This window comes from Canis lupus, chromosome 23 (genome assembly GCF_048164855.1).
Source record: "Canis lupus baileyi chromosome 23, mCanLup2.hap1, whole genome shotgun sequence".
Taxonomy (NCBI): Eukaryota; Metazoa; Chordata; class Mammalia; order Carnivora; family Canidae; genus Canis; species Canis lupus.
In genome coordinates, this window is record NC_132860.1 from 38,803,667 (window position 1) to 38,825,812 (window position 22,146).

The 22,146-nt window shown below is 46.2% G+C and overlaps 1 protein-coding gene and 1 long non-coding RNA gene across 3 annotated transcripts in view; one reads left to right on the forward strand and one right to left on the reverse strand.

Moving 5' to 3' along the window:
* Positions 1-22,146, reverse strand: part of ME3 (malic enzyme 3) — a 186,224-nt gene that overhangs the window by 152,533 nt on the left and 11,545 nt on the right. The window contains exon 1 of one of the 2 annotated variants that reach the window (XM_072794954.1): positions 2,203-2,320. The exons of the other annotated variant lie outside the window; for it this stretch is intronic. The gene's annotated coding sequence lies outside the window, so the exon portion shown is untranslated. Of the gene's footprint in view, positions 1-2,202; positions 2,321-22,146 lie in introns of those variants that run through there. 2 annotated transcript variants of the gene reach the window in all.
* Positions 10,870-12,166, forward strand: LOC140615119 (uncharacterized). Its single transcript, XR_012015791.1, has 2 exons — positions 10,870-11,408; positions 12,012-12,166. It is a non-coding gene; the product is annotated as an uncharacterized lncRNA (long non-coding RNA).

Consider the following 22,146-nt stretch of genomic DNA (forward strand, 5'->3'; position numbering starts at 1 on the left):
GCTGTGGAGCAGCCACATTTCCCACAATGAGAAACTGAGAAGTAGAAGAAATTAACTTATTGGCAATAAGAGAAAAGAAGCTGGAACATTCTGAGGGCCTCCCAGGCCCTGGTTTCAGTATTCCCCCAGGCCTGCCTGAATTCCACTGACTGGATCTATCCCACACCCCTATAGCCTTTGATTCTCTATTTTACTTAATCTAGATCAAGCTTGTTTTAACCAGAAGAGATCCAGTACCTACTTTCACTAGCAGTGACTTTGAAATCTGTGAATTCTCTGACAGGTCTTGCCAACCGAATACACACAGAATCAACTAAAAACAATATGCTTACCATACAAATATGGCTTTGAGACCACTCCTCTATTTCCCCCCTCCCAATGCCTCATCCAATGAGATGATTGCCCTTAGGTCACACCTAATACAGAGTTTCTGGAGCTGCTATTGTTCATAGGAATATCTGAGACAACCAGTATGGGGAACTAAGATCAATTTCCTTGGTTTTAAAATAGCCCATGTAGAAACTGGCCCTATTTTACTTATTACATTTTATTAGTTAGTTGAAAGGTTATCAATGAACGAAGGTTGGTAAAACCTACCACTCTTCTGCCTTTCTCTGCTTTTTCCCTCCAGTTCCTCTGAGCTTCTACTCTGGCACCAGACTGATGAAAAAAGGCATGGCAAATGGGCTGCTCTGAGGGCCAGAACACAGAGTGCCTTATATACTGTTGTGGGGACGTTGGCTTTGCTCTAAGTAGAATGATATTGCAAAAGATTCCAAGAAAAGATAAAATGCAGCATGCAGAGCCTAGCAAGTATTTGAGCTGTCTCAGTAGAGAGAAGGTGAGACCAGAGAGGCAGACTCCTGGGAACCAGCAGAGGAAATGCTAATGGGCAAGAAAGTGGTCTTGAAGTCATGAGCACCATTTAATTTTGTTCCAATTTGCTAAAGGAACACTACTTTTCAATATTTTAAATAAAATATTTTCTTTAGTATGCTCATTGAACACAAAGTCCAAATATGTGAACAGCATGTGGAATAAAAAGTTTAAGAATCCCCGCCCCCATTGCTAAACACCTCATCAGACATAACTAGAGTTAGTTAACACACTGTGTGTCTGAGAAAGCTTTTCTGGAAGGCCCAGCTACCTGGGTTTGGTGACTGTATTTACAGAGTACAGTGATTTCTCTCATGCAGCATGATTAGGGAATGCAGAATTATAGCTGGTCACACATTCTGGATAACCCAAAGACCGCAAGGAACACTATCATTTGTCCAAAATACAGAGAACAGTGGTGAATTTACAGTGCCTCAAGGGCATCCTCAGGAACGTCATGCATCACTGGCTGGCAAGGACTCATGTGCCAGCTCATGGCTGGGAAGAATATAGGCTCCAGAGGCAAATAGATCTGTGTTGGAATCCCAGCTCTGACCGTTAACATTGGCTTACATTTTCTGTGACTCCCAGTCCTCATCCACTTATTCATCCATTCAACAAATATTTATTGAGGGCCTCCTGTGTGCCAGACCTTGTGGCAGGCACACGGGACAAAACGGTCAGCAGGGAGAGATCTGATGTCTGCCCTCATGAAGCTAGTCTAGGAGGGAGACACACACTGAATCAAGATTCACAAACATAAAACTGGAACTAAGGGGCAGCATAGGGTAGTTGGAAAACCATCTTAAGTTCAAAGGCTGGTTCTTCTACCTGCAAGCAGAGTAGAACCTCGAGTAAGTTCTTTCATTTCTGTATGCCTCAGTTTCAATATCTGTAAAATGGGGATGACGGAGTATCCACCTCTGGTGTTTGTGAAGATTTAATCTTGGAAAGTAGAACGGTGCTGGCACACAGTGAGCACTGTGTAAGTGCTTGCTGTTATCAATCATAACTGTAGGAAGAGCTGTGGACAAAAGATACAGAGTGGAATAAAGATACGACAGAGGGTGCTGAGCACATCGTGAAGTTCAGGGAAGGCTTCCCGCACCAAGTATTGAGTGATTATGCTCCCAACCTATCCCCCTATGGTCTCGTGTTGTCATCTGGGGGGTGGGATTCTGCAGCCCACATTTCGTCTTGCAAACTGTCTTCATGCAGGGCTCTACTGAGAGGGTGCTAGGGAGGTGGACTGAAAACCTGGAAGGGAGACAAGGAAACTGCTCCTTCCTGTCCACATCCTGAGGCGCTTCTGTGGGCTTTCCGTACCTGCAAGTGGCACTTGTACTTGCAAAGCTTCTTCACTCTGCAGCCATGGTCCTTCCAGGGCAGTGGCTCGGTGGACAAAGTGGAAGTCTTCCGCTTCTTGGGACACCAGCTCCACCACACCCCACTGCAGACAAAGCAGCACCAGCCGGTTGGTGGCCCCTCCTCAGAGGTCCGGGTCAGAGGCCTCTGGGCCCCCTCTTTAAGTTTCTGAGTTGTAATAATTCCCACTTCTGCTCCTACAGACCCAGGGATGATACCTGCATCTGCCAGTTATTATACCTCCTTGATGACTTAGAGCAGAGGTGGTCATACTTTCTCTGTAAACGGTCAGCAAATACTTCAAACTCTGTGGGCCATGTGCTATCTCTGTTGTATTCTCTTCTTCTTTTTACAACTTCCTTACAACTTTTTACAAATGGAAAAATCATTCTGAGTGCACCAAAGTCTGACATGAGATGGATTTAGCCAATGGGCCATAGTCTCCCAGCCCCACCTTAGAGTCTTCTTTTCATTCTTTTTATTTATCTAGTTAATAATTTTGCACTTATTCAATGGCTTGTTAGAGGATAGCCCCTCAGTTCAGATAAGTGTAAATTCAGTCTTCTGCCTAGACCCTCACCGATACACTTCCCTTGGGATCTGTAGGAAGAGTTAGAACCAACCAGCCGAAGGGTGACAAGAGGCTTTGGTTGTGAGTTGTGGGAGAGAGAGGCATGCCTAGAAGTGCCCTGCAGTGGGAAGGAGCAGGGCTCACCTGAGAACTGCTGTGGTTGGAGCAGACAGACCATGGATAGCACAGACCCTGTAGGCCATGTCAAGGATTGGTTTTCTCTTCCAAAAAGTCCTGGAAAGCCACTGAAGGGCTTCAAGCAGATAGGTTATAGTCTCGTATTTGTATTTTGAAAATATCTTCATGGGTAACAGAGTGTGGCAAGTATCAAATGATTTACTCTTTATAAAACAACTTGTAAATCAAGTACTTGCTCAACAAATTTCAATTTCCTTCTTCTATCCCCTTCTGTATCATGGCTACGAGGACTGTTGCTGGACTTCTGACAAAATTCTAACCGAATTTGCTTGTCCTTTGTGATTTTCAACTTTGGAAGAACAGCTTTTCCAAACTAAAATTTTCTCAGCCCAGAAGCATACAAATATTAAGTATGTTATTTCTTTTATTCTTGCCTTGCCCGAGACCACAAATATAATTTTCAATCAGACACACAGTGAAATGACCAAGGCTCCGAGGATCATGCACACAGCCATTTGGCAAGCACATTCTTGGCAGCTTTTTTGCTGACTTGTGGAGTCTGCCTCTTTCTCCTCATTCAACCTCTAAATCACAGCCTGCAGGACCCCATGAATCTCCTTACATCTTCTCTGCCAAGGCTATCCTCCCCAGCAGATTTCCTGTGCTCTAGAAGCCTGTGTACCTGCACCAAAGGGAAAGTAGGGAGGCTGACCTTCTGGCAAGAGACCCGTGGACTTGCCAGAAAAGGGTAGTAGCTTCAGTTACAGCTACACAAACACAGTCCCCATTTCAGACACAAAACCAGAATGGTTTCTGGAGTAAATTAACATGAAGATATTATCCTTTCCAGGGATGGCCATGTCCTTAGCTGAAGAAGCCCCATCCTCCCCACGTCCAGGCATCATGTGCTAGGCCTTGTGCTTTGCAAGCCCAGGAGATTAAGAAGAATAATCATCGGTCCTGTCCTCCAGATAACAGAGTTTGGGGATGATGGCAAAGATGATAGACGTCCTTTGGGTATTAGCATCTCAAACTCTGAGGGGGCTTGCAATCCATTTGGAGAGTCAAGGTTTAAGTACACAAAATAATTACAAGCTTGTACATAAGAGTCAACCTTTTGGCTCCCACGGTGATTACCATAGGTAGTTAGTATGATAGTTTGGTTTTCAGCCTTGGCCAAGCTCTGTTGCCTGCCCCTGTGTCCAACCTCCTCCCCAGCCCTCCTGGGACCGCTAGAACCCCTTCTGGATCCTATCTTTGGTACAGTAGATATTTAAACAGCTCCAGCCTTACATTCTAAGATACCATTTCTGTTCTTTTCTAAGCAGTGGTTCTCAATTTTGGCTGCAAATCTGAATCGTCTGGGGAACTTTTAAAATGTAAAATTTAAATTTAAAATTTAAAAATTCTGGTGCCCAGGTCATATCCCAGACAAATTGTATCAAAATCTCTGGAGGTGGGACCTGTCATTAGTACTATTTGAAATTCAAATAATTCAGTGTAGTCAAGGTTGAGAACCAACATCCTGTAGTGTGTCTGCCCTTGATCTTGTAAATGATTTGAGAGTAGGGCCTACAATTTGATTCAGACATTAGTCCTCCCTGGAAACTTTCATAATGCTTTTGTTCTGGTTGCCTGTCTAGGATCCCAGGTCCTTTTTAGGTAATGGGTTAGGTGACCAAGACAGGAGGTGGGAATACAGACTTTGGATTTATGTAGACCGGTGTTCCAACCCCTCCACTACATGGGCCTTGACTAAACTATGGGCTTCTGTGCCTCCAGGCTCACAGTGTTACCTATAGAAAAGTCTATAGTCCTTCCTACAAAGGAAAAACTTCACTGGATTTAGAGAAGCCTCCAAATCTAGTATTTCCCATTGGCAAATATGGGATGGAAAAATTCAAACAAGGAGGGTGACTATGGCTGTCACCTGATTAGCCCGAGCATGGAGCCAGTCCACTTTTCTTCCCTGATGTTCTCCACTGACACACCCAACAGTCCTCATAGACAGAAGCCTGTGAGCCACATGCACGCCCCTTGCTTCTACAAAAGCTGACTGGTTATACAGAGAATTCAATGGGCCTGAGTGATGATTTGTCTTTTGGGGAAAGAAAACCCAGGCTTGGAAACTGGAGCCCTACTATCTTTCTCACAGGGGTCATGAGAATGTCTAGCATTTCGGGTTCACGTCCCTGGACTTGTATTCCTTTGTTACAACACTTAGAGCAGCTGGACTATTCCCAGAGGTACGGCTCTATCTATGGAGCTTCAAAACACACTGGAGAAAGATGCCATGCTCGTAATCATTTGTTTTCTTAAAGAAGCCCTTAGCTTTAGAAAACAGTTTTTAAAAACTTGGGAACACTCTCTTAAGCTGAAGAAAGAAGGTTGACCAAATGCCAAGCTTTAGACGAGATGTTCTTTTTCCACGTCAGATTTCCTATTATTTACCAGGAACTGGTACACTTAGACTGGCTACAAGTTCCTTCATCACAGGGAGCTGTAGGCACTGTATGAAGATCAATCACTTAAAGCTTTGGCTTCCCTCTCTGATAGAAACAATGTTGGCTAGTCTACACTGTCTTCCAATCCTAAAGTCAGTTCTGACCATCCTGGGTATCTGCTGAGCCCTGGGTTTCTGATGATGCTTCCAGAAGTCAAACATGGCCCACCTGATACTGGCCCAGGGTGTCTGAGGTTTTAAGCAAAGCAATCATTCTTACCTAATAAGGCAGCTTGCAGAAATCACCCTGCTTGCTGTGCTTACCACCTACCCACTACTGCCAGGCTCCTCCCTAGCCAGCTTTGATGGGCAAGGAACTGCAATCGAAGTTGGATGTGAACAGCCAAATTTAAACTGCTGAAGTTTAATGCTAAACCTGCACCACAACAATGAAGCTGTATGAAACACACGGAGCAGGGAACTGTATCTGAATCACGCCTACATGGGTGCTTGTCTCTGAGCCCCAGAACCCAGGAAGCTTCAGGGGTTCTGCAAACAATGACTTACAGTAAAGATCTAAATCCCCTGAGGAACCTTGTACTGCTTTTATATGTTTTCTGTACAGGGTTTCCCAACAAAGTTCTTCCAATGAAGAGAGCTCGAGGGCGTGCTAACATATAAACAAAAGGCCTGAGCCACCTAGACTTACCGCTTGCATTAATAAAGGAAAAAGGGTAAGCAGGAGAAGTATGGATTTCTGATCATGAGACCCTGACTGAAAACACTTTATAAATGCTGATGGACTCTGGAGGCTTTGGCCTCCCATTCCAGCGGCCTGAGCTGGACACCTCAGTGGATTTTGTCCCCAGTGACTCTCCTATGTCCCTCATCATGCTGTGGATTGCACTGCTTCTGGGGTTCCATGAAACAGACCACTAGGCATGTGTTTCTGGCCTTTTCTTTGCTACTGAGATTAAGCAGCAACTTAGGCTTCCGAGCCCAAAAGCAACATTATAATTTTAGGTAAAAAACCAAACCTCCCATGGTGTTTACCTCAAACACATCCAAATGCCAAAAAAAAAATCAACAGGATGAAACAGATTTGATCAAATGAGGCCTTCGGCTTGGACAAAGCACACTCTTTGGCATCTTCTCAGAATACCAACCTCCAGCATTTCTCCTCCAAAAACTAGGTATTTCCTGAATAATCACGTTAATAAGCGTGAGTGAGCTGTTAGAGGACTGCGGCAGGATTTTCGAAGGGCTTTTCAGGCTGAGGTTTGTGCCTGTATAGTGCTGTCTGGGTCTGTCGGTAGTCGGGAGGCCGTGGGGGTGCTGCGAGGAAGGGATAGTTCACCAGGAGCCCCTGGGGGCAACAGGTCTGGGGCCGTGTAGACCCTGGGAAGGGGCAGGCAAGGCTGGCAGGAAGGGTGTGAATGGAAAAGACACTGGAGACGATGCACTGGCAAGGTCACCCACGAGCCCAGATCACTGTGTAGGGGTGCCAAGAGACTACAGAACAGGGGGCATGGGGGCAGGTGCTATGTACTGGATCACAAGGAGAACAAAATGTGTAATAAACACTTAGAATATGGGGGTCCTGCAGCTTGCCTGGGGAGATAAGGAAACTTGCTGAAGGTCCCACAGCCAGCAAATGACACACCTTGGATTCAAACACAGGGATTTCCAATCCTGAAGCCCGGTGTTTTCAACCCCTGTGCTCTCCAGCCTCCTGAGAGGATGGGGCTCCCCCTCTCTGCACGTCTGAGTCTTGGTGGGACATAGCTCATTAAGTTGGATACAAATTAGAGGCCTCAGTCAGAATTTTCCAAAGCTAAGTCCAGCCCACCCATAAAACTGCCTTTACTTTGTAGAGAATGAAGAAATGTGAAAGATCTAGAGCAACCCTCGTGATAGGAAAATAACGGGCAAGGTGGGGGCTCTGTGTTCCCAAATCCAAACACACATCAGAATATCTTTGACGAACGTGAAAGAACATTCCCAACCCCATTCCAGACCTACTAAATCAGGCTGTGTCGTCTACAGGGCTCCTCAGGCGATCCTGAGGCATCTGGAACCAGTGGCATAATAAAAACAATCTGAGAGAAGGTCTTAAAACTAATAGGTAACAATAAATAATAGGCACTGCACAGTATATGCCTACTCTACGCCAGACACTGTTCTCAGGACTGGATACAAACATCCATTTAATTTAGCGCAGAAGATTGCAGAAGAAGGAACGGAGGCTCCCGGCGGCTAAGCACTTTGTCCACAGCCCCACAGTGGGCCTGATGCCAAGGTCATGGTAATATGGAGGGGGTAACTAATGGAAGTGTGTTCGAGAGAGGCTGGGGGCAGATTGTGCAGCCTGAGTAGAGCCTCTTTCTGGCAGGGCTGCTTCACCAGGGCCTCACAGCTTGCTGGGGACAGAGCTGTAAACAGAGGAGCGAAGAAGCAAAAGCAGACAGCTGGGTAGAGCCAGGTAGCTCGGGCTCTGCTAAGCTGTGTACCTGGGGCTTGCTCACCAGGACGTGATTCTGTCTGCACTTCACAAGCGGATTCATTCATTCGCTCCACCGCCAAATGGATTCATTCTTCCACTTGAACAGGGTTTCCCAGAAAGAGCACAGGCTTGGGAACCAGTTCTCAGGTTCCAATCCTGACTGCACTGCTAACTATCCTGCTTCCTGTGGGACATCAGTCTTCATAATTGCAAAATAGGGAGCTCCCCTGTGCCCCATTCCCAAGGCTCTTCCCAGCCCTGTAGGCTTCGATTCTCTGTGACAACCTGCTGACCCACTGGGAAGGGGGCTGCTGAGGAGACCATGGACAGAACTGCCCTCCCAGGGCCTTGGGTGGCCACAGGAGGTGTGAGTGGTGGTCCAGGCAGGTGGTTTCCTTCAGGGAGACCCATGGTGTGGTGTACTTACACATACCCCTCCATGGGAGCCCCAGGCCATGGCACAGGGCTTGTACTGACAGGAAACACACAGAGGGGCGTGGGCTTTCCGAATCCCCATCGCTCAACCCCCTCATTCATGAGTCAGTCACCACAGCCAAATGGCTCTCTTAGTCACACTCCTCCCCAGCACCACACGAGCCACAGCACCCAGGGACGTGGAGTCAGGATGTTGAGGGTTCCCACAGAAAAATGCTGTGGGTCTCCAATATGCATTCCAGTAGTGACCACTGAGTCACCACTGAGCACTGTGTGGCCTGGCTGGGGGTTTGGTTTCTTAATCTTTGGCTACAGCAACTCCTCTTTGCAAAGTATAAAGTGGCTTTATGGTTTCCAGTCAACTTGTTGACACACAGGAGAGATGTGACCAAGGACAGATGGACATTTAGTTACTTACTGTGAACCAGATACAGTGCCGAAAGCTTTATGGCATTAGCCCACTTCGTTTCCATTAACGATGACATGAGGGGTACTACTGCTAGCCCCATTTTATAGATTATGAGCCTGAACAAAACACACTTAGATGATTTGTCCAGAGTCACATAGTTAAGGGAGGCAAAGTCAGAATTCAAACTCATGTTATGCTGGTTCTAGAGCCCTTCTTGTTAAATGTTATGTTCTACCGTCTACATTAAGTAACTAGAAAATAAGGGTAGAGAGGAGAAATAGAATAAGAGAAGTAAAAGGGAACCAGACAGGACATTGGGACTCCATTGCTATGGGAGAGGTGGAAGTGAGGGAGAGGAATGTGTCTGTCCAGATACCTGGGATATAAATCCAGGTTGATCTGAAATCCAAATGTTTGTTCTCCCCAGGCCAGAGGGCAACAGAACAGTGCGACAAGGACTCTGAGGAGGACAAGAGCATCATGAAAATGTTCATAAACAAGTATCTGCATGGGGGCACCCTGGGTGGCTCAGTTGGTTAAGCAACCAACTTTTGATTTTGGCTGAGGTTATGATCTCAGGGTCATGAAATTGAGCCCTGCATCAAACTCCATGCTCAGTGGGGTGTCGGGTTTAGATTCTCTCCCTCTGCTCCTCTCGCCCTCCCCTGCTCTCTCTCTCTCTCACTCTCTCTCTCAAATTAATTAATTAATTAATTTTTAAAAAGAAGTATCTGCTATGGGCATTAGGGTTTCTTTGGCGCAAATGAAGGTGGGGCGGTTGTGGTCTGGGGAGGTCCTTTCCAGTGGTGGAATGGCTGGAGCAAAGGCAAAGAGACAGGAAAATCAAGGCACTTTCAGGAAGAAGGAAGAGTTGTGTTTTCCTGGACAGCAGTATGTGTGAAGGGAAGTAATGGGGAGAGCCAGTTTGGAGAGGTCTCAACATAGGAGATCTTAAGCAACAGGCGAAGCAGGTTGGGTTCTAGTTGTCAGGCAGCAGTAGCTGAGTCTTTCCAAACAAGTCAGTACAGGGCAGAGCAAAGCCCTTGGAAGCTGTCTTGAGGCAGGACGTGTGGTCAACTGAAGCCAGAGCAGAGCAGCAAGCAGTCAAAAGGACGCTGTGACAGAAAGGCAGCATGCAGTGAGACTTGGCACCAGGAATCCAAAAGTGAGAGACACTCTGGGAAGGAAGAATCAATAGGACTTCAGGACAGGAGTCGTATGAAGGTGAGGAGAAGGCATAGAAGAATTCAACAGCCTAGAGGCACCTGCCCTGAGTATCTGGTGGAATAGGTAGGAAGGTGGATTCATCTGGGACAGTTTTAGAATCTTGGAGATGGAGCAGACCCAGAGAGGTGGCAGGCAAGGTGGGCCGCACAAAGGATGGTGGCTCCCAGTAGAGGGGACTGAGGCCCCTGGACGAGGGGAAGCCATGGAATAGTGCAGACAACATCTACTCTATCGGGACCCACGCATCTTTCTTCTTGCAAGACTGGAGCTAATGTTTACAGAAGTGTGGTTAAGAGCACAGAGTTTGGAGCTAGTATGCTCTGATTTGAATCCCAGCTTCGTCACTCACTTGCTCTGTGATCCTGAGCAAGTTTCTTGATTCTGTGCCTCAGTTACAAATTCTGTAAAATGGGCATAGTAATAGCACCTACTTCCGAAAGTTATTAGGAGACACAAAATATATTTTTAAAAAGTGAATATATAGTACTTAGTTCAGTACTTGGCACACAGAAAGTGCTATGACAGGTAGTTAATGTTACAGTTAATGCAAGTGTTAACATAAATAGTACTCTATGCCTTTCGTAAGGCATTTTACATTTGCTATCTCACTGGGTCATCATGGTGATGCTGTAAGGTTACATCTCACCATCTAGATGGAGACCCTCGGGACTCAGAGCAGTTAAATGACTGGCCCACCTTTAGCAGGTGAGCTGACATGAGAGCAGGGCCACCAGCTCATAGCACTGTGCCCACTCTGCTACCACGCTGCCTTTGGAGTCCAGATGGGAGCAAGGACAAGAAGCCAGAATTTCCTTCTTGCACTTATTCTCCATTGACCCTGATATGTTCCATTAATTCAGTCCCCAATTCCTACCCAAAATATACCCCTCTTCTTCCATTCCAACACACAGCCATTTGGGGCATGAGAAAGGAAAGGAGGAGGAAGAGAGAGGAAGAAGGTGGGAGACTTGAGACAGGTGTTCAGGGACATCTCTACCTGGTCAGGCAGAGGTGGAGGCCCTGATTTATATCCCCCCCCCCCAAAAAAAAAATCCTTCTTCCCAAAGAACCAGGGGCTGTGGGGACACAGCCTCTGTGTGTGTGTGAGCCACGTTCACCCCTGCTGAGCTTACTCTTAAGCCCCCAGCAGCCTGAGCAGCCACGAGGTTCTGCACCTGCATTCTGCTGGGACATCTGGTCAGCTGGTAGCGTGGGCTAACCGGCAGGTGGTGTGACCTCCCGAAGGGCACCTTAAACACCCGACTTCCCAGCGTTCTCGCTCACAATCGGATCCACTGCTCACCTGTCTCAGAAAAGCTGTAGCTTTTGGCTTGAAATAGATGACCTGTGTATCCTAAAGAAAATTGTCCAAGCAACAAAGGGTGCTGGCAGCATTTTAGTTCCATACCTGAGGCACTGTTTACTATGCACGAAGGCTCAGGTAAGAGAGAGTCGCACTTACGGGCTGGGAAAATGGTTGTGGGTTTTGCGTGTTTGTTTTCTCGGTTTAAAAAAAAGTCAAAGATAGCAGTGTGTGCGTCCGTTGTTGTCTTTCTGGGTAACTTTTTGGCAGGTCCTTTTGAACACTAGCCTTGGCTGGTTCCCCAGGGACAAACTGAAACTCTAACCAATGCTAAGGAACAATGCGAATTAATGGAGACAGACCTCTCCATGGCAGTTCCTCAAGGGTGAGACTATCTTTGCTCCATTCTGGATGTCACCAGGCACTATTAAAAATTTAGGAACTGCCATGGACTTGAGGCATGAAAGCTTTGCAGGTGCCCTCAGTATGTCCCCCAAACTAGAAGGTCTTGGTGACTCGTTGTAGGGTCCCTTTCCTTCTCCTTATTAACATCACAATGATAAACATTGAGGGTTGAGGGTTGCTGAATATTTGTGCTCCCTCCTTGAATCCGTATGTTGAAACCTAGTCCCTAGTGCCACTGGGGGGTGGGCCTTTGGCAGGTAATGAGGTTAAGATAAAGTGGTGAGGGTGGGGCTCTCATGCTGGGAGGAAGAGACTCCAGAGCTCTCCTCTTCACAGGTGCATGCGCATAGGAAAGGCGGTGTGAGCACACAGCGAGAAGGCTACTGTCTGCAAGCCAGGAAGATAGCCCTCACCAGAGCCTGGCCATGCTCCTGATCTCAGACTTTCAGCCTCCAGGACTACAAAAAATAAAATGTCTGTTGGTTAAGCCACTAAGTCTATGGTGTTTTGTTAGGGCAGCCCAAGCTAAGACAGAGCTTTATAAATTTCAGAGAACCTATGCCATTTCCTAGAACAACTCAGTGGTGTTAACCTCATTTCATAGATAAAGAAACAGACTCACAGAAGTCAAGGGAGCAGTGCAAGCTAGTTAAAGAGCAGAGGCAGGATTGGAACTCTGATCTTTTTTATTTTTTCTTTTAAAAATGCTATTTATTTATTTACTCATGAGAACCAAAGAGAGAGAGGCAGAGAGGGAGAAGCAGGCTCCATGCAGGGAGTCCGATGTGGGACTCGATCCCAGGACCCTGGGATCACGCCGTGATCCGAAGGCAGACGCTCAACCACTGAGCCACTCAGGTGCCCCGGAACTCTAATCTTTTGACTTGCTTACTTCCCTTCCAGGCTCTTCTGGGGCTCCTTTGTTTAACCAAGTCCCCATGTCTCAGGAAGGCTCAGAGCTAAAGTTCCCACCGTGTCAGGCAGAGGGGGCAGAGACCATTTACCAGCCATTAGGGTCACAGAGGGGAAGCCTCTATGGGCCCTTGCAGAAGCCTGATGCTTCTGAAGGATGAGAGAACAGGAGGCCGTTCTGTGGCGTGGTTAGGTGTTGGGAGGTCTGGCCTCAGACTTTCTAGGTTTAATTCCCTGTGAGGCCTTAGTGACACCTATTATACTCTCTGTGCCTCAGTTTTTCTCACCTATAAAATGGGCCTGATTCTGGTATTATGGTATTTATCTCTTTGAGAAACAGTCAGAAAGAGGAGGGATCAAGGTCATGGTCTGGATTGGAGAGTGGTGGCTGAGCAGTGCTTGAGCACCGCAGCCAGTACTGGTTCAGGAGGACCATTGTGTGGACGAGAGCCCACGGTGACAACACCCCCCACACCAGCAGACATGTGCCACCTGCAGAGCACCTGCATAGCCACCAGTCCTTCCTCACTCCCCCAACAGCCAGGGTGGCAACAGATGGGGAAACTGAGATTTGGAGAGGGATAAAGCAGTCGTGCAGAACATGTACAACTTTGGGAATCAGAACAGCATGTACTTTTGTTTGCTTTGTATGTAGTCTTTGGCAAGTGACTTAACTTTTCCAATTCTCACTCTCTTGATCCAAAAAAAAAAAAAAAAAACCCAAAATGACTTAATAAAAAACTGCCTCAAAGGGTGTTGTGGGGTTTGAAAGAGAAAGGCATGCTGCAGTGTCCCCTAAAAATGTAGTGACTGTTTCATCTTAAGTGCCTTGCTTATAGTTACAGAGCAGCTGGCAAGCAGCAGCATGAGGTCTAACATTTAGGTTTTCAGATGCCATGAGGCCATGGGAGTGGATCCATGAAGGAAATGAGAAGCTAACGATGTGTGTGGCAAGAATTTGCCATTTGCCCACCACTATTCTTGCATCTTCACAAGGAATAAAAGAAGTATAAAATGGAATCTGAGATAAGCAAAGCATTAGAGAGGTCTGTATCCAGAATCCCCAAAGGGTTTCAAGACCAACACTGACTGGGTCTCACCCACAGCTAATGTCTCCACATACACATTTAGCACATGGACTCATGAGCTCATCAGCCAACAAATACTGGAAAGTATCAGCTACGTGTGTGATGCACCAAGGCAGGCTCCTGGAGCCACTAACACCAATGGAACAGTCACTATCTGGGGGGGACCCCCATCCCCGTGGGTAAGACAGTAACTAAATCATCACAGGAGTGTGGTAAGTGCCACACAGACACTCAGGGTAAAGCCTGTGTTTGGTCTGGAGTGGGCAGGCAGGATTTCCAGAGGACGTAACACTGGGGCTGTCAGAACAAAGAGGGGCAAGTGACCGGCAGGCACCAAGACCTGAAGGACAGACAGCCTGGTGGCCTGGTGTGCATGTGAGAACATCAGCGAGGCTGGTGTGGGCAGGCACAGGGCGCACACTGAGGATGGGAGGTGAGGAGGGGAGACTGTGAGGCCCCTCCTTGGACACTGTGCCTCGGACTTGGAACTCTGCAGTATCGGGGAGCAGGAGAAACCACAGGAAGTTTTAAGAAGGGGAGTGTCCGTGTTTCAAAAATCTCATCTGGTGGAGGCCAAAGTAGAATCTGGACTGAAGGCAGGAGAAACTGGAGAAGAGGCAATGAAGGAAGCCACAGACACACAGAGGTGAGAAAAGATGAGATCCTGAACTATGTGTGCATGTGCATGCACACACACACACACAGCAGGTTCTGCTTTCACTGACACACCTTGGCATGAATCACACCTGGCTTTTTGTTACCACAGAGGCCTGGCTCTGCCTCCCCAGGGATTACTTGCTAGACCCCTCACATCCTCTTACTTCCCCTCAGTGGTCAGCCCAAATGGCTTTCACTTCCAGACTAATCTCAAGCCCAAGGTCTGAGGTGATTCAGTCCTGCCTGTGAGGCTGTGGTACTGGAAACCTCCTTCCGAATGATGGAGTACCAGGAGCGTGTGTGGGGCTGGACACACACACACACACACACACACACACAGCACAGCTGGGCAGTGCAGATGGAGAACACCACAGCTGCACTCGTTTCTGCAATCAGACCTTTCAGGGAACACGGTAATTACAGCTACCAAGGAAAGAGAAATCAGCATTTACTACTGATTTTTATAAACAAATGCAGAGAAAAAAATCACAACCCACAGCATGCACTGAAGGTAATAGGCAGTATCCACTTTGTTAAAATGAAAAGCTCCTGTTGGAAAGAAGGTGGAAGCTCCTGTGGAGTGCGGGGTGTGGGTGGATGATACATTATCTTTCAAATTTCTCGAACTCTTACATGTAATATGATGTCAACATTAGTAAAAGGGTAAAGGAGCTAACTAGCATACACTGGGTACCTACCATGCATCAGATGCTGGGTAAGCAAGCTTGCACTTTAGATTTACGTTACCTCTTTTTTAATGCTGAAAATGATCTTAGAAGGTTGGAATTATTAGCTTCGGCTTGCAGAAAGGAAATTTGGGGAGAGAAAGATCAAGTAGCCTATCTAAGATCACACAAGGCAAGGGCAGGATACAAGCCCATGTCCCTCTACAAACTCTAAAGCCTGAGTTCCTCCTATTGCTCTCCACTGCTTACCTCCTCACGGAGATGTGAATGGCTCTGCCTCCCCAGCTGGCTGGAAAGCTCCTGAGGAAGTCACCCTCATGGTGCCCTTTCCTATCTCTACAGAATGTCAGCTTGGAAGGAGCCTTGGAAGCAATCAATTCCTGACTTCCAGAAACAGAAGCTGGAGCTGGGTGTGGATCATGTCCCCAGGCCCCACAGCCGCTTAGATACTCGGGTTCACAGCTTGGGGCACTTCTCCCCCTAACCAGCATTCACCTTGCTGTTTCGGCCTGAGGTTTCCTGTCTCAGGAGTCAGTGCTTTCCCACAAACGTTTGTTATTCTTGTATTTGTTTTTTTAATAATGAGATTTCTATTCTCATTTAAGTCTAAAAAGGAGCTGGGGAGGGAACAATGCCTTTTCCTCTAGCAGATCTACTCAATGGGAAGGCATGACCTGAGTCTTCCCCAAGTACATAATCTTCCACATGAGCCTACAAGAGAATGAGTAAGAAATGATTAAATCACAGCAAAATGGTTTAATTTACAATCATCGCTCAGTGTCTTGAAACATAAACCTCCCACCCAAATATTTGTCCCAAGGATAAACATCTTCTCCACATGTTGCCATAATCAAACCCTGCTGGGACACAAGCATACATCTAAGCTCCCGTATCCTGGATGTAAATGGTGACTTCCGTAAGAAGGACACGGAGGACACCCTTGTGTGGTGTTCAAATCCTAGAATCCTAGACTTGAGCTTTCTATTGTGTCTGGACTCAAAGCTGATCTTTCCTCAAAGGAAAAAAAGAACTTGTAAACTCTGTCATGCTGATCTCAGTGATGTCTTGCACAGAAATCCCCTCTATTTTCTACTGCCTAAAACACTCAAGGGCACGAGAACGAAGCTCCACATTAAAGCATGAACCTCAAGGTGAAAGAAATGTGAATATTCTTTCAAATTAAGCTATAAACACAGCTTTGCTCTAAGAGTCATGTGATTCAAAGTCTCCACGATGGGCAGAGAGTGGCAATACAGTCCTTTGATCACATTGGGTGCTGGTGGGTGATGGGAGGCAGGTGGGTTAGTGGAGGTGGAGGAGAAGCAGGTAAGTGGACCTGATGGAGTCAGACCCCACTTCTGGGTGTGTGATCTGAACATCTACCACTGGGCAGAGAGAGTGGATGTGAGGCCAGAACTGACCTTTGGCCTCAAGGTCAAACCACAGCCCCCTATAGCTTTCTGCCCTAGTTTCTACCATTCCCTTACTAGTAAGAAGGGGGTACAGTGAAATGATAACAATTTGAGAGGTCCTTGCTAATGGTAGAAGAGACAACAAAAACAAGACTGAGGGACAGCCTTCTGGTGCTTAGACAAGACTCTTGCAAGGACAGCTCTGGTACACTGGCTCCTGCAACTGGGGAATTCAGGCTTGGCGGAGCTCCACAGAGCATATTAGCTTCTGGTACTAAAGGCAACCATGGTATGGAAACCAAAGAGAGTATGGGATTTCCCAAAACTAGAGGGCCTCTGGGTCTTATTTCTTGAACCTTGGGGGGTGGGGAGGGCTGACATCCTTCAAGCTGCAGCTGTGCAGGACAACTGCCATGGTACGCAGGGGTAAGTGGCTGTGAGCCCAGTACTGGGGCAACAGTGTTAGCCTGTGACTACCATGTGCTCAAAGGACACCTCCTGGGACCTCAGGCTTCCTGCACCCACTCACTGGGTCCTCTGCAGCCATCCAGCCCCATCTGGCTTTCTTAAGAAGCTGCCTCATCTCTTCAGAGGTTCCCAGACTCACCAAAATGGTAATGCTTCAGAGGCAGCCAGCAGTCACTCATACCAACCTTGAACTCTCCCACCTCATCTATCAGGGACCTCGATCCTCATTTTTCTCTCTTCACTTCTCATCCTGTCTGTCATATTCTTCCTTCAATTATGGTCTTCAACAAGACCCACGACTCAATTCTCCTTGGCCTCTACCACTGGCCCACCTCCTCACTTGGGTTCTTTTCTCTCCTTCCTGGTTTGATGTCTCTCCTGCTGATACTTGGGGATACATCCCTCCCTTTCACCTCAGCCCTAGGATCTCACCTCCAGGATAAGGGCCTCCACACTTGAGCACTCAGTTCTGAAGGGAAGAAATGGGGAAGAGAGGATTTCTGACTCCCAGAGGCTAACACCATCATGCTCAACATTCGGAAAGTCAATCAGGCACACATAACCTGATCTCTGTTTCACCGAGGTTAATGAAAGGCATGTTAGTACATCTCAAGAGAATGAACAAATATGTATCTAAATTAAGTATAATTTTTAGTAACCCTTAGGCAACTCTAATGAGCTGAATACCATGTCCTGACACCAAGGAAAGAAGGAGAAAGGAGGAGAAAAGTCTTACTTTGTATGGAAAACAAGAAAGCAACAGTAAAATTAACAAAACGGTTTAAGGCAGAAATAGAATTATAACACAAACACCCAAGAAAAGTACATCAGAAGGCATTGTTCTACCAAAGATGCTAATGTAGCACTTCCTCTCTGAGTGGGTTGATGGGAACTCCACTTCAGAGGCAAAACCAATGAAATGAATGCTTCCCCTGTGGAACGCAGAGAACTAAGAGTCCCTCAGATCTATAAACCATCAGCTAAGTGGATGCAAATGTGTTTACAGCCTTCCTTCTTTGAAGCTACAATATTATGAAATGTTTACAGTGTTAGGCCCCATTATAAAAATTCACCCCTTTGAAGAGGAAGTGAATTAAAGACAGCCACTGCAGTGATACTACCCAGTGAGTTGCTCAAGATCAAAGTCTGGAGAACCCATGGTGTAAAACCAAAGATCTTTTACAATTTTGCGAGAACTGTAAGACCATTAGCCTCCCAGGAATTTTCATTCTGGAAAGCTTGTTTTCATCATTGGACTTTCTATGATGTTCATAGTTTCGAGCTTACAGTCATAGCATGTGACAGATGGCTTTGCCCAGATGACACCAAAGAATGTAGGAAAAACAAGAGTTGGTTCGCTGTGGTATCCGTGCTGCTTCTTCTAAAACTTCACCTCCTTAAAAATCTTTAAATAGCTTTCTACCTAGACAAGTGACTGATGCTGGGTGGAATTAGACCAAAAAAAAAAAAAATCATTCCTATAAACTTCTGACTTTCTATTTTCCTTCTCCAGGAATCATGGTCCATAAAGACAAACCAAGACTCAGCAAAGGGAAAGACAAGCTAAAATTCATTCCAATGGAGAATGTGACAACATTTTCCCCAGGGAGGGCCAAATTTGTGAAAGGTTCATATTGCATGACCTCAAATCCTTATTTCTATTCCACCTAAGTCTTCTCAAAAACAAACAAAAACAAAAACAAAACAGAGGAAGGAAATTCTCATCTAGAAAATACACTTTCCAAACTATGAATGTTCTTTCCACTTTCAATGTAGGGAGTTGTTGTTTTTCCAGGGGACTGAAGGAAAACATGGAAGAAAAAAGAAGGCCCTCCTGTAGGTATTAAATACCTATTAAAAACTCCTGTAGGTATTAAAATAGAGTCTTGCCTAGTCTTTGTTGTAGGGGGAGGGCAGCGATGCCAGTTACTGCATGGGATTAACTGTAATGATAAAAATGCCAGCTAAGGTGACAATGTTCTCAGCAAGTCAGTATCTTCTCTCCACTTTGGGAGATAAGATTATAACCAAAATATTGCCTTGTGAGAACAGAATCAGAGCAAGGATGGTTAGTTAGATAAAGGCCAGTCACACCAATATTCAGAACACAACACTTAAAATAAAGCAAGCCCAAGTCAGTAATTCCTCACGTTTTCCCCGGTGCCAAAGTACTCCTTAAAGAATTTCATGTTTTGAGAAATCTTGTACTTGGAATAATTTTCCAACTCTTAAGACATACAACGTTTAAGCCAAGCAGAATTTCTGATCCTGGTATAAGATAACTAGTATTAATAGTTTTACTCTGTTTAATTCTAGGCAAAGACAAAGGACTATAATATTCTGATTAAGCTATGTAAATTCATGATGGATAAATATTAAGTTTCCATTTGTTTTTCTGGGATACTAACAATAAATCTTGGACTCCTACTGCTATTATGGAACTCAAGGAATTCTGGAATGGATCCAGTCTTCTGCTTCCTTGGCATATCTCACATCTGTGGCCACCTCACCATCACCCTATCAGACTCTCCTATTCTCCCATCTGGGAATGAATTCCTTCTTAACTAGTCTCCCTAACTCTGCTCTTGTGCCCTCCCTGTCACCAGTGATCTGCCTACGGCTCGAATCCCACAGTGTCACATTCCAGTGTCCCCTTCCCTTCAGAACTAAGGTCAAACTCTTCAGACAGGCAAGGAGCAGCCCCAGACCTCCATCCATGGCTGACCTCTGCCTTGCTCTCCGGCCTCAACACCCCACACACTCTGTCCTTCAGAATCACCTGCACTTCTTCACATGCCACGCTGCCATTTTGCCATAGTTTCTTGGGACACTGTTCCCTCTCCGTGTCCACCAGGCATCCCTATTTATAGGCATTATCTTTTAGATATGCTTTTAGATTAGAATATTTTTTAGATATTCGCACTGAGACACCAGGAAAAATTAAGTAGTTACCTCAGGAGAGAGGTCAGAGCAGATTTCCCTTTTTACTTCATGTAACACATTATTTATGTAATCTAATATAAGGATGAAAAGTCATCCATTTTATGAAACTTCACCCTTCTTTCTCCCTACCAAGGTAAAAATTACTTGGACACTACTAATAACATATTTTAATAAAACCTACTATACTGCATTACATTTATGAGTCCACAAGTCTGTTTCTTCCTCTGAACTCTCAGTTCCTTGAGTGCAAGGATCACGACGGAGTCAGCTCATTATTTTTCAAACCCAACACAGTGCCTGGAACACAAAAGGTGCTCAATAGGTGTTTTTTGTTTGTTTGTTTGTTTTTAATAAACCGGTGAACAGTCTCAGAGGATCTAGACTGATCCCTTCATTGCTGCCCTTCATTGTCTAAGAGGCCATGGGCAACTCACTTGGGTTCTCTGTGCCCTGGTCTCCCCCCTATAAAACAAATGCCTGCCTTAGAAGGTTTTTGTGGGAATCCAAAGAGATGACCCACCAGGAAGCACCTCATAAGCTCCAAAGGTAAAATATCAACCTTCTATTTCCTTATTACCACGAGGCATGCTGAGGAAGGATAGGAGGTAATGCAATAAACAGTGGTAGTAGCTGCATGGAGGGTAGGTGGCATGCCAGGAGAAAGGGCAGGATCGAGTCCTGGAGAAGCTGATGGAGAAGAACACAGGGTCATGTCCCATCCATTGCACCTACAAACTCAATTTCCAATCCAGCCACTTCTCTCCTGTGCCCTGCCACCCCCCATGTGCCAGCCCCATCTTTCTTAGCTCCCACTGCTTCGATAGCCCCGACTGGTCTTCCTGCTTCTACTCTGGCCCTCCAACCTGTTCTCCACAGAGAAAGCTTTCATTAACATAAATCCAATCATATCACTTCCTTGCTTAGAACCATTGAAGAGGGGCTCTCTGGGTGGCACAGCGGTTTGGCGCCTGCCTTTGGCCCACGGCGCGATCCTGGAGACCTGGGATCAAATCCCACGTCGGGCTCCCCGTGCATGGAGCCTGCTTCTCCCTCTGCCTGTGTCTCTGCCTCTCTCTCTCTGTGTGACTATCATAAATAAATAAAAATTTATTAAAAAAAAAAAAGAACCATTGAAGAGTGTCCTGCTGTACAGGGAACGAAACTTGGCACACAGACTTCATGGCCCTGCATGCTCTGGCCCCCAAGGCCTCTCCACCCTGATTTTAGGCAACCCCCCCCCCCCCAATCTCTGCTCTTACTCATCACAATCCCACTGGAGTGCATGTTGTCAGTGCTCAGAACCTGCCAGGCCAAGCTGCTTGCTGACTCTAGACTCTGCAAGTGCTGTGCCCTCTGCCAAAACACTCTTACCCTGGTTTCCCCTCCGACTGCCTCCTCTCTCTTGGATACCTTCTCAAATATTATCCCTTCACTGAAGTCAACCCTCTGTTGTTTCCTCATACTGTACCCTGTTCATTTCATCTCTACCACTAATAACCGCCTGTATACTTTTGTTTCCTTGTGATCTTTCTCATTAGAGAGCTACACGAAAAGTTTACCTTCTTCACAATTTCTTCCCTGCTTGGCAATAATATATGCAAAGCATCTAAAGGAGTTCCTGGCAGAGTAGGCATTACGTAAGTGTTTATTGTTATTATTTCTAATATTGATATTCTAACAATTATGAGTCCCAGAGGAGGCAGCTGACTCAATGTCCAGTGGACTGTTAGAAGGTCAGCAAAGGAACAGCTGAGGATGCTTAAGCCTCCAGCCCAGGCTGGTTCCTGGAGGCAAGACTGTCCCTCTGCTCGGCAGGCCCTCCCTCCCATCGCCCCCTGGCAGGCAGCCCGACCTGCACCCATGCCATCATCTCCCACAGGCATAGCCAGGCAGCTCCTGAGGCTCCTGATATGGGAGGAGAAGCTGCTGCCAGCTTCTGGAGTGTGGCAACAGTGGAAATCTTTCAGCTCTGATGGGCGGATTTCAAAGCCTGTTTCTAAAAATGGCTGTTAATAGGTTTTTTTCCACACCATCTATATCTGTGCCTGCCTTATCAGGTGGCAACAACATTGCTATTCACTGTCCTGAAGCCTGAAAAGATTTTACTAGTCAAAACAAATAATCACAGGGTGGCAAAGACCAAAAATAAAAGAGATAAGAAGGGAGAGCACAATATGAGGGTAAGCTTTCTGTCAAATGCTTTGTCTTCACAATCATGTTCCTGCAGTGAAAAACACAAAATCTGAAATGAAGGTGGGAGTCCAGAGCAAGTCTAGTCTTCAGAAATGGACACCAGAGGAATGAC